Raw genomic sequence first — 10,760 nt, forward strand, 5'->3', positions numbered from 1 at the left:
GAAAGAGTGGATCTGTTGAAACTAGAAAAGTGACATAACTTAATGTGCACTGACCAGAGAGAGTGGATCTGTTGAAACTAGAAAAGTGACATAACTTAATGTGCACTGACCAGAGAGAGTGGATCTGTTGAAACTAGAAAAGTGAGATAACTTAATGTGCACTGACCAGAAAGAGTGGATCTGTTGAAACTAAAAAAGTGAGATAACTTAATGTGCACTGACCAAAAAGAGTGGATCTGTTGAAACTAAAAAAGTGAGATAACTTAATGTGTACTGACCAAAAAGAGTGGATCTGTTGAAACTAGAAAAGTGAGATAACTTAATGTGCACTGACCAGAAAGAGTGGATCTGTTGAAACTAGAAAAGTGAGATAACTTAATGTGCACTGACCGGAAAGAGTGGATTTGTTGAAACTAAAAAAGTGTGATAACTTAATGTGTAAAAATAAATTAAAAATGCCAAATTTATCAACTTATTTTTTACTTTGAAGTATACTACAAATACAATAAAATAGCCATTACACATTTCTTTCCTTCTAGACATTCAATGTTAATGTAAATATTAAATAATTATTATGAATAAACAATCAGGTCTAAAACTATAGTTATAGGAAATATCTAAATAGTCAGATAATATCATAATGTGATATATGATATCTTGAAGAATAGTCAGATAATATCATAATGTGATTCATGATACCATGTATAATAAATAGTCAGATAAAATCATAATGTAATATATGATATCTTGAAAAATAGTCAGATAATATCATAATCTGATTCATGATACCATGTATAATAAATAGTCAAATAATATCAATATGTGATCCATGCTACCATATATTATAGTCAGATAACTTCAGAATGTGATTCGCGCTCCCATATATCATAGTCAGATAATATCAATTTGTGATTCATGATACCATGTATAATAGTCAGATAATATTAAAATATGATTTATGCTATCATGTATAATAGTCAGATACTAACAGAATGTGATTTATGCTACCATGTATAATAATCAGAAAATATTAAAATGTGATTCATGTTACCATGTGTTATAGCCAGATAACAGATGCTGACTACTGTTGGACACTGCAACGTGATGCACCGGACATTGAAAACAAACTAAAATCAGAAGCAAAACACTTTTAATTATGTTGAACTTAATACCGTAATAGAAACGTAAACGCAATTAAATACGTTACTGCTGGTGAACAGTTAACTGTCTATTTCTCAGTGTTCCTACATGATGAAGCTAAATCAAAACTATATTTGTGCATACCCACCAGGTACCTGTCACAATCAGCTAAAACTTTTCAGGAAGCAAAACTTTTAAAAAAAATTGTTGTGCAGTGTAGTCAGACAACATTAAAATGTAATTCATGCTACCATGTATAATAGTCAGATAATATTAAAATGTGATTCATGCTACCATGTATAATAAATAGTTAGATAATATCAAAATGTGAATAATGCTACTATGTATGAAATAATATCAAAATATGATTCATGTTACCATGTGTAATAATCAGATAATATTAAAATGTAGTTCATATTACCATGTATAATAATCAAATAATATTAAAATGTGGTTCATATTACCATGTATAATAGTCCGATAATATCAACATGTGATTCATGCTACCATATATAATAAATAATCATATAATATTAAAATGTGATTCATGCTACAATGTATAATAGTAAGATATTAAAATGTCATTCGTGCTACCATGTATAATAAATAATCATATAATAACAAAATGTGATTCACGCTACCATGTATAATTGTCAGATATTAAAATATGATTCATGCAACTAGATATAATAGTCAGATGATATTAATATGTGGTTTATGCTACTATGTATAATAAATGGTTATAATATATCAAAATGTTATTCATGCTACCATTTATATTAATAAGAAAATATTAAAATGTGGTTGATGCTACCATGTATTACAGTCATATAATATCAAGACGTGATTCATACTACCATGTATTACAGTCATATAATATCAAGATGTGATTCATACTACTATGTATTAGTATCAAATAATATGAAAATGTGATGCATGGTACCATGTATAATAGTCAGATAGCAAAATAATGTGATTCTTGCCACTGTGTATAATAAATAGTCAGATAATATCAAATTGTGATTCATGCTAACATGTATAATAAATAGTCAGATAATATCAAACTGTGATTCATGCTAACATGTATAATAAATAGTCAGATAATATCAAACTGTGATTTATGCTACCATGTATAATTGTCAGATTTTATATTAAAATGTGATATGTGCTCTGAGATACTATAATTAGATAATATGAAAATGTAATATAGGATATGAGATACAACACTCGAACAGTATCACCTTGTAGTGCAAGCTGTCCCTTACATTAGTAAAACAATTGCCATGTACTGACTGGGGTGCGTATCGTAAGTTACAACAGCGATATTTATGATATAGAACAAATGGGAACATAACTTTTGAGGTACAAATGAGGACTCAAAAATCTACTGGTTTCTAGACACAATTGTTCAAACATTGTTTTGTGTTTATATGTTACTTTGGAAAAAGTAATTCTGGTTCTGTTTAGTAGTTTGTTTATGAACACGTTGTTGTTTACGGTTGTTTTAATTACACTATTATTAATCATTTCTAATCTAAGGAAATTATTTATTAAATCAGAACTAAAACATTAACACACTGATTAATAAACTACACCGACCTAGGTAAAAATATATTATGTCAGGAAACGGAAATTTATAAGTCTGTCAATGCATTAATACATCCGCTGAACATGCTGTTGTTGTCATCTGTGATGCCAGTAGTATCTCACAAGGTTTTATTATCGCAGAATATTTAACTAAGATCTAAATTGACATACTAAAAAATAATGCAAGGTAATTCTCATAATGAAAAATCAGATAAAACGTATGATAAATATACATAGTATTATATATATATACATACCAAGGAAGTAGTCATGAGGATATAATGGAATATACCTTAATTACTTGCTTGATTACCAAGGAAGTAGTCATGAGGATATAATGGAATATAGCTTTAATTACTTGCTTGATTACCAAGGAAGTAGTCATGAGGATATAATGGAATATAGCTTTAATTACTTGCTTGATTACCAAGGAAGTAGTCATGAGGATATAATGGAATATACCTTTAATTACTCGCTTGATTACCAAGGAGGTAGTCATGAGGATATAATGGAATATAGCTTTAATTACTTGCTTGATTACCAAGGAAGTAGTCATGAGGATATAATGGAATATAGCTTTAATTACTTGCTTGATTACCAAGGAAGTAGTCATGAGGATATAATGGAATATAGCTTTAATTACTTGCTTGATTACCAAGGAAGTAGTCATGAGGATATAATGGAATATAGCTTTAATTACTTGCTTGATTACCATGGAAGTAGTCATGAGGATATAATGGAATATAGCTTTAATTACTTGCTTGATTACCAAGGAAGTTGTCATGAGGATATAATGGAATATAGCTTTAATTACTTGCTTGATTACCAAGGAAGTAGTCATGAGGATATAATGGAATATAGCTTTAATTACTTGCTTGATTATCAAGGAAGTAGTCATGAGGATATAATAGAATATACCTTTAATTACTTGCTTGATTACCAAGGAGGTAGTCATGAGGATATAATGGAATATAGCTTTAATTACTTGCTTGATTACCATGGAAGTAGTTATGAGGATATAATGGAATATAGCTTTAATTACTTGCTTGATTACCAAGGAAGTAGTCATGAGGATATAATGGAATATAGTTTTAATTACTTGCTTGATTATCAAGGAAGTAGTCATGAGGATATAATGGAATATAGCTTTAATTACTTGCTTGATTACCAAGGAGGTAGTCATGAGGATATAATGAAATATAGCTTTAATTACTTGCTTGATAATCAAGGAAGTAGTCATGAGGATATAATGAAATATAGCTTTAATTACTTGCTTGATTCATGCACTTACTCTGTGTCTCTTCTTTACCACATATAATAATTCAGATATAATTCTATATGTTTATTTTTCACCAATAATTACTACAGTTTCTACAACACACATTATTAGTTACATGAGTTTAGATACTATATAAAAAACAATACTGTTGTTCGTTCTTGGAGTTTAAAAATTATAAACTATTGCAATATTCAATATGATAAATCAATACATTACTATCACATAAATATGTTGTTAGGGGCAATCAGTATTATAATAATTGTGTTATAACTTTGTTTACAGACGATACGAAATGTTATTAATTTCTCAAATATCACATGAATAAATTATGTGAATGTGAGCTATTAATTACAGTAATTTATTTAACATGTTGACATATATTGTTAGTTATAGTAGACTATGTACCATATTCATATATATATTGTTAGTTATAGTAGAATATGTACCATGTTCATATATATATTGTTAGTTATAGTAGACTATGTACCATGTTCATATATATTGTTAGTTATAGTAGAATATGTACCATGTTCATATATATATTGTTAGTTATAGTAGACTATGTACCATGTTCCTATATATATTGTTAGTTATAGTAGACTATGTACCATGTTCATATATATTGTTAGTTATAGTAGAATATGTACCATGTTCATATATATATTGTTAGTTATAGTAGACTATGTACCATGTTCATATATATAATGTTAGTTATAGTAGATTATGTAATATGCCCATGTATATATTGTCAGTTATAGTACCTTATGTACCATGCCTCTGTATATATATTGTCAGTTATAGTACCTTATGTACCATGTCTCTGTATATATATCGTCAGTTATAGTACCTTATGTACCATGCCTCTGTATATATATTGTCAGTTATAGTACCTTATGTACCATGCCTCTGTATATATATTGTCAGTTATAGTAGATTATATATAGTGTCCATATATATATATTTAGTTAGAGTACCGTATGCATCGTGTAAATATATTGTTAGTTATAGTAGATTATTTTATTATGTACAAAATAGTGAGTATGGTAAGACACAAATATAAATGTTGACAGAGTCATTGAAAACAGTTTTATTTCAATACCTGAGTGGTTGGCCGTGGGATGATTTGAAGGAGTGTAGAAGAAGACATCAGAACTATGTGAGTGATAATAGCTGGAGGGTTTACTTTTATTTAAAAATTTATTGTAGTGTAGTATAGACCAACTAAAGGTCCGTTGTAGTCTTTCATATGTATGTTTGTTTCACCAGTGTATACGTCAGTATATGTTGTTATGGTTATGAAAGCCTAGATTCGGTTTCTGTTAAATTACACACATCACTAGTTACAACGGTTAACATTTTGTATAAATTGTGTTTGTTTATTTTCGGTTACTTGCGGAAAGCTACTCAAGCACTATGTTCGTTAGCCGTCCCTAATTTTGAACTGATAGAGCGTACAGTAAGTAGTTCGTTAACAGAAATCACCGACCCACAGACTGCGTTTTAGGCCACGCCTGACTCACTCTAAAATACTAAAAAAAATTTATAAAGGGCTTAAGTTGTTCAAGAATGTACATAATTTTTACTGACTCTAGTCGTTTAAAATACTAAAACGTACAACAGTTTCTGCAGTCTCTAGTTGTTAATATACTGAAGCATACATTAGTTTCTACTAATAAAACTCATTGTCATGTATCATGAGATAAGATACGTGATACATTCAAAAACAAATGTTAGTAAACTTGTCAACATAATTCCAGAAACCTCCAACATGAAAATGACACTATAATATTCTCAAAAGTAAATTAGATATCGTTTATCAGTAAGTAACATAAAGACCCAAATTTAAGAATTTCACAGGTTTTATTAGGTAAGGAGGCAGCATCATATTTATTTAATTAGAAATTATACAGTCCTTGTGTGTAAAGACAGTAGAAAAAATCGAATGGTTCTTTGTACTGTTGTACTTCATGTTGTAAACGTGGTAATCCGGAAAGCTAATGAAGTTTAATGAATTCTATTGGCATTATTGGAAAGCGGTTACAGGATCTATATCTCATTATACACTGTGTGGCGCTGATGTACGTAGATCAATATTTGTAACAAGAAAAATATGTTGGACAAGGTAATTATACTACAGGAGAACAGCCCTACAATTTTGTAAAGAAACCAGAAATGTAATGTCACGTAATAAATTAGAATATATATACACTGAACACATTACATATTGAACGTCATTGATTCTAGATGTCCCATCTCACAAGAACCAGTCCTGTGATGTATTCTGTATAACTCACTGCATATAAAATGTGTGTTAAATGTTACTTAGTAAATTGTTTATAACACGATAATAAATAAATGTTTAAATGACACTTTAACATTGTAGCAGAAAGAAACATGAAAATAAGGAAATGTTAAAATGACAATTTAACATTGTAGCAGAAAGAAACATGAAAATAAGGAAATGTTAAAATGACAATTTAACATTGTAGCAGAAAGAAACATGACAATAAGGAAATGTTAAAATGACAATTTAACATTGTAGCAGAAAGAAACATGAAAATAAGGAAATGTTAAAATGACAATTTAACATTGTAGCAGAAAGAAACATGACAATAAGGAAATGTTAAAATGACAATTTAACATTGTAGCAGAAAGAAACATGACAATAAGGAAATGTTTAAATTACAATTTAACATTGTAGCAGAAAGAAACATGACAATAAGGAAATGTTTAAATTACACTTTAACATTGTAGCAGAAAGAAACATGAAAATAAGGAAATGTTAAAATGACAATTTAACATTGTAGCAGAAAGAAACATGAAAATAAGGAAATGTTAAAATGACACTTTAACATTGTAGCAGAAAGAAACATGACAATAAGGAAATGTTTAAGTGACAATTTAACATTGTAGCAGAAAGAAACATGATGAAAGATAATGCTTAAATCATAATCTAACATTGTACCAGAAATAAACATTAGTATCGTGAAATGTTGAATCAGTTTGGGTGAACATTAATCCACGCCCTGTGAAGTAGTTACATGAACATACAACCGACAGTATTATTATATTTATATAGATAAGTAGTTACATGAACATACAACTGACAGTACTATTATATTTATATAGATAAGTAGTTACATGAACATACAACTGACAGTATTATTATATTTATATAGATAAGTAGTTACATGAACATACAACTGACAGTACTATTATATTTATATAGATAAGTAGTTACATGAACATACAACTGACAGTATTATTATATTTATATAGATAAGTAGTTACATGAACATACAACTGACAGTACTATTATATTTATATATATTCTAATAGTTGCCGTCGTTTTTAACCCTTGATTTGTTTTCATTCAGAGGTTTGAAGCTATCAAGTAAAAACTTAAATATTATATTCTCGCTCAATATTTCTAACTTAGATCCCTACTGGCTCAACGGTAAGTATGAAGAGTTATAACACTAATAGGTGGGTTTCGATACCTGTGCTGTGCCCATCACAGATAGCCTATTGTGTAACTTTGTGATTAACAATAAGCAAAACAAAATCCCTGGTTTAACAGTTTATTGACTCCCTTATGAAACATTTGAATAGTCTTTTTATTTGATCAAAAACTGTTGGCCTGGTAGTTAATGTGCACGACTCATAATCTGCTGGCCATTGATTTGAACCTCCGTCAACAAAAATGTTCGCCCTTTTAGCCGTGGGAGCTTCGTAATGTGACAGTTAACCTTTAGTTAAAACGTATCTGCCCCTAATAGTTATGCACGAAATAAAAAAAAAAAGAAATTTAACTTCTAACATGTCTTTGTTTGTTTTGGAGCAGAACCACATTGGACTATCTAATGTGTTCACCACAAGGAATGGATCCCCAATTTTAGCTTTGTAAATCGGTGAATTTGACCCTTTAATATGTTTATCTTTGGAAATGATATCTTTGATAATTAATGTAGTATGTGGCCCGGTTATTTTTACAAGTCTATATTTTTAAGGTTTATACTGTCATGAAGTTCTTATTTTTCGTTTCTTAATGTTTCCAGTTTTACCCAAATAAAAACATTTTAGATATATCTTAAGTCCATAATGCACTAATCTTCAATACATCATTGTTAGTGACTCAGACAGTGGCTCTGAGTTTGTTTTTGTTTGGTTTTCAAGTACAAACGTTTAGCTCATAGTTCCATATCTTGACCGACGTGAGATCTAATTATAGCCGCAGCTATTGATGATTCCCTCATGTTTTGTATTAGTTAAGCTATTCCACGTTGATACCATTGTCCATCAACAATCGCAGTCAACATCATACAGTAAAGTGCGCGGGAATTGCATGGTTTTTCCTTCAAAATATTCGAGCAATTAAAACAAAATTATACAAATAAAAGATTTTTATTTTATTAGGTCTAAACGTAACAGCGAACTGTTCTTTACTAAAGACATTTCATCCAATGTTTGTGAGCCGGACGTGCCCAATATTTCGAGTGTCACGCTTCAAATCGACGTATTATATGTTTTCTTGTTTTGAATTTCGCGCAAAACTACTTGAGGGCTATCCGCGCTAGCCGTCCCTAATTTAACAGTGTAAGACTAGAGGAAAGGCAGCTAGTCATCACCACCCACCGCCAACTCTTTGGCTACTGTTTTACCAACGAATAGTGGGATTGACCGACACTTTATAACGCCACCACGGCTCACGGCTGAATGTACAAGCATGTTTGGTTTGACGGGGATTCGAACCCACGTCCCTCAGATTATGAATCGAGCACCATATCCACCTGACCATGCTGGGCCCGTGTTATATGGGCGTATTATAAACGCGAAAGTCATTCTTACTATTTAGTTAAAAGAACCAGACACAGTTCTGGTGTAGGCACGTACTGCTAGCTGATTTCCATTCCTATAGACAGTAACTCAAAATTAGGGACGTCATACGTGAATTCAAAGGAATGTGTTGAAGATGCGGCTCCAGAAATGATTATTAAAGGAAGGGCAGGTTTAGCATGTGAGGACTGGAGCCAAGGTTGTTTAATTTTTGTTTATTAGTTAAAAGTGAGGTAGCATGAGGCCCCCTCCCCAGCCTTGCTGCAATACCGCCCCTGTGTTAATACAATATTAAAGTTACAGTTCTAACCCTTGTACTTGCACTCTTATAACCACGCTAGTTACACCTGTTATTTTTACTTTGTTTTCTTATTCTGTTATATCAAATTTCGAGAAAAAATATTCGAGAGTTTTTGCGCTAATCGTTCCTAATTTAGAATTAGAAGTGACAGATAGCCAACAACACACATCACTTTACTAACTAAAGTGAGATTAGCCCTCACATTATAACGCTACCACGGCTGGAAGGACGAAAATAAGTACAAAAGTCTTCCTTTTCTTGTTACATTTATAACACTATCAGCCATTAATTACCAAACATCTGCTGTATGTTTATCCAGAAAACGTTGAGATAGTTCCAAGGATCTCACAACAGAGTGTAGTATTCCTATAAGTGTTTAGGTTTACATAGCTCAAAATTCGGGAAAGAATAACACATTGAATATACGGTTTAAAGATATACAAATTAATTTGAATTTACTGTTTAAAGATATACAAATTAATTTTAATATACTGTTTAAAGATATGCAAATTAATTTGAATTTACTGTTTAAAGATATACAAATTAATTTGAATATACTGTTTAAAGATATACAAATTAATTTGAATTTACTGTTTAAAGATATACAAATTAATTTGAATTTACTGTTTAAAGATATACAAATTAATTTTAATATACTGTTTAAAGATATGCAAATTAATTTGAATTTACTGTTTAAAGATATGCAAATTAATTTGAATTTACTGTTTAAAGATATGCAAATTAATTTGAATTTACTGTTTAAAGATATGCAAATTAATTTGAATATACTGTTTAAAGATATACAAATTAATTTGAATATACTGTTTAAAGGTATACAAATCAATTTGAATATTCTACTCTCCAGAGCTGTACTCTGTATTATCTCCAAAATTTGAAACTTTCTTGAAGATAGAGTTCATTCTCACTTTTTAAAATTAACATCAACTTTCAAGTTGCCACAATCATATTGTCGTGGAATGTATTTATATTTAAAGCTTTTGTTTTCTAGAGGGACTGTGTTTCTGTTTCTTTACGTGAGTAATGACTCGCGAAGCCTAAAAATATCCTAAAACTTTTGGCCTATGTATAATTTCGATGCTGCCTGTAGTGCATAAAAAGCTAGTACTATAAAAGAAATACCAAATGAATGAATAAAATAAATTAATTAGTTTAATGCCAGTTAATTATTTAGACAGTGGGAGTTATTGCGTCTGTTTGTCAGTGTTCAAGTTAGGAAATTAGTTGGTTAGCGTGTTTGTCATCAACCGATTAGCGAAGCAATTTTGTAAGTTAACTGTAAATTAGTTTTGGAAGTTCCGTTGAAATATTGCTTGTTAGGCCTACTAGTGAATGTAGTCTGGGGCAAACGTTATTGAAGAAATAAATTAATTCGTTATTGTAACGTGGACTACAGATCGCATTATTTTACCACATACCTCAAAAACCCACTGAATGATAAAATAGATGACAAAATTTGTGTTTGAAGTGAGGATATTTTGATACAAGTAAAATATATCTTTGGCTAAACATCAGGATAGTAACACGAGCACGAACTGAGACGATGAAACAATGTTAGAGAAGGCTAGAATGAAACAGAGTATTACAAGAAGGAAGAGA

Source organism: Tachypleus tridentatus, chromosome 1, assembly GCF_004210375.1.
Source record: "Tachypleus tridentatus isolate NWPU-2018 chromosome 1, ASM421037v1, whole genome shotgun sequence".
Taxonomy (NCBI): Eukaryota; Metazoa; Arthropoda; class Merostomata; order Xiphosura; family Limulidae; genus Tachypleus; species Tachypleus tridentatus.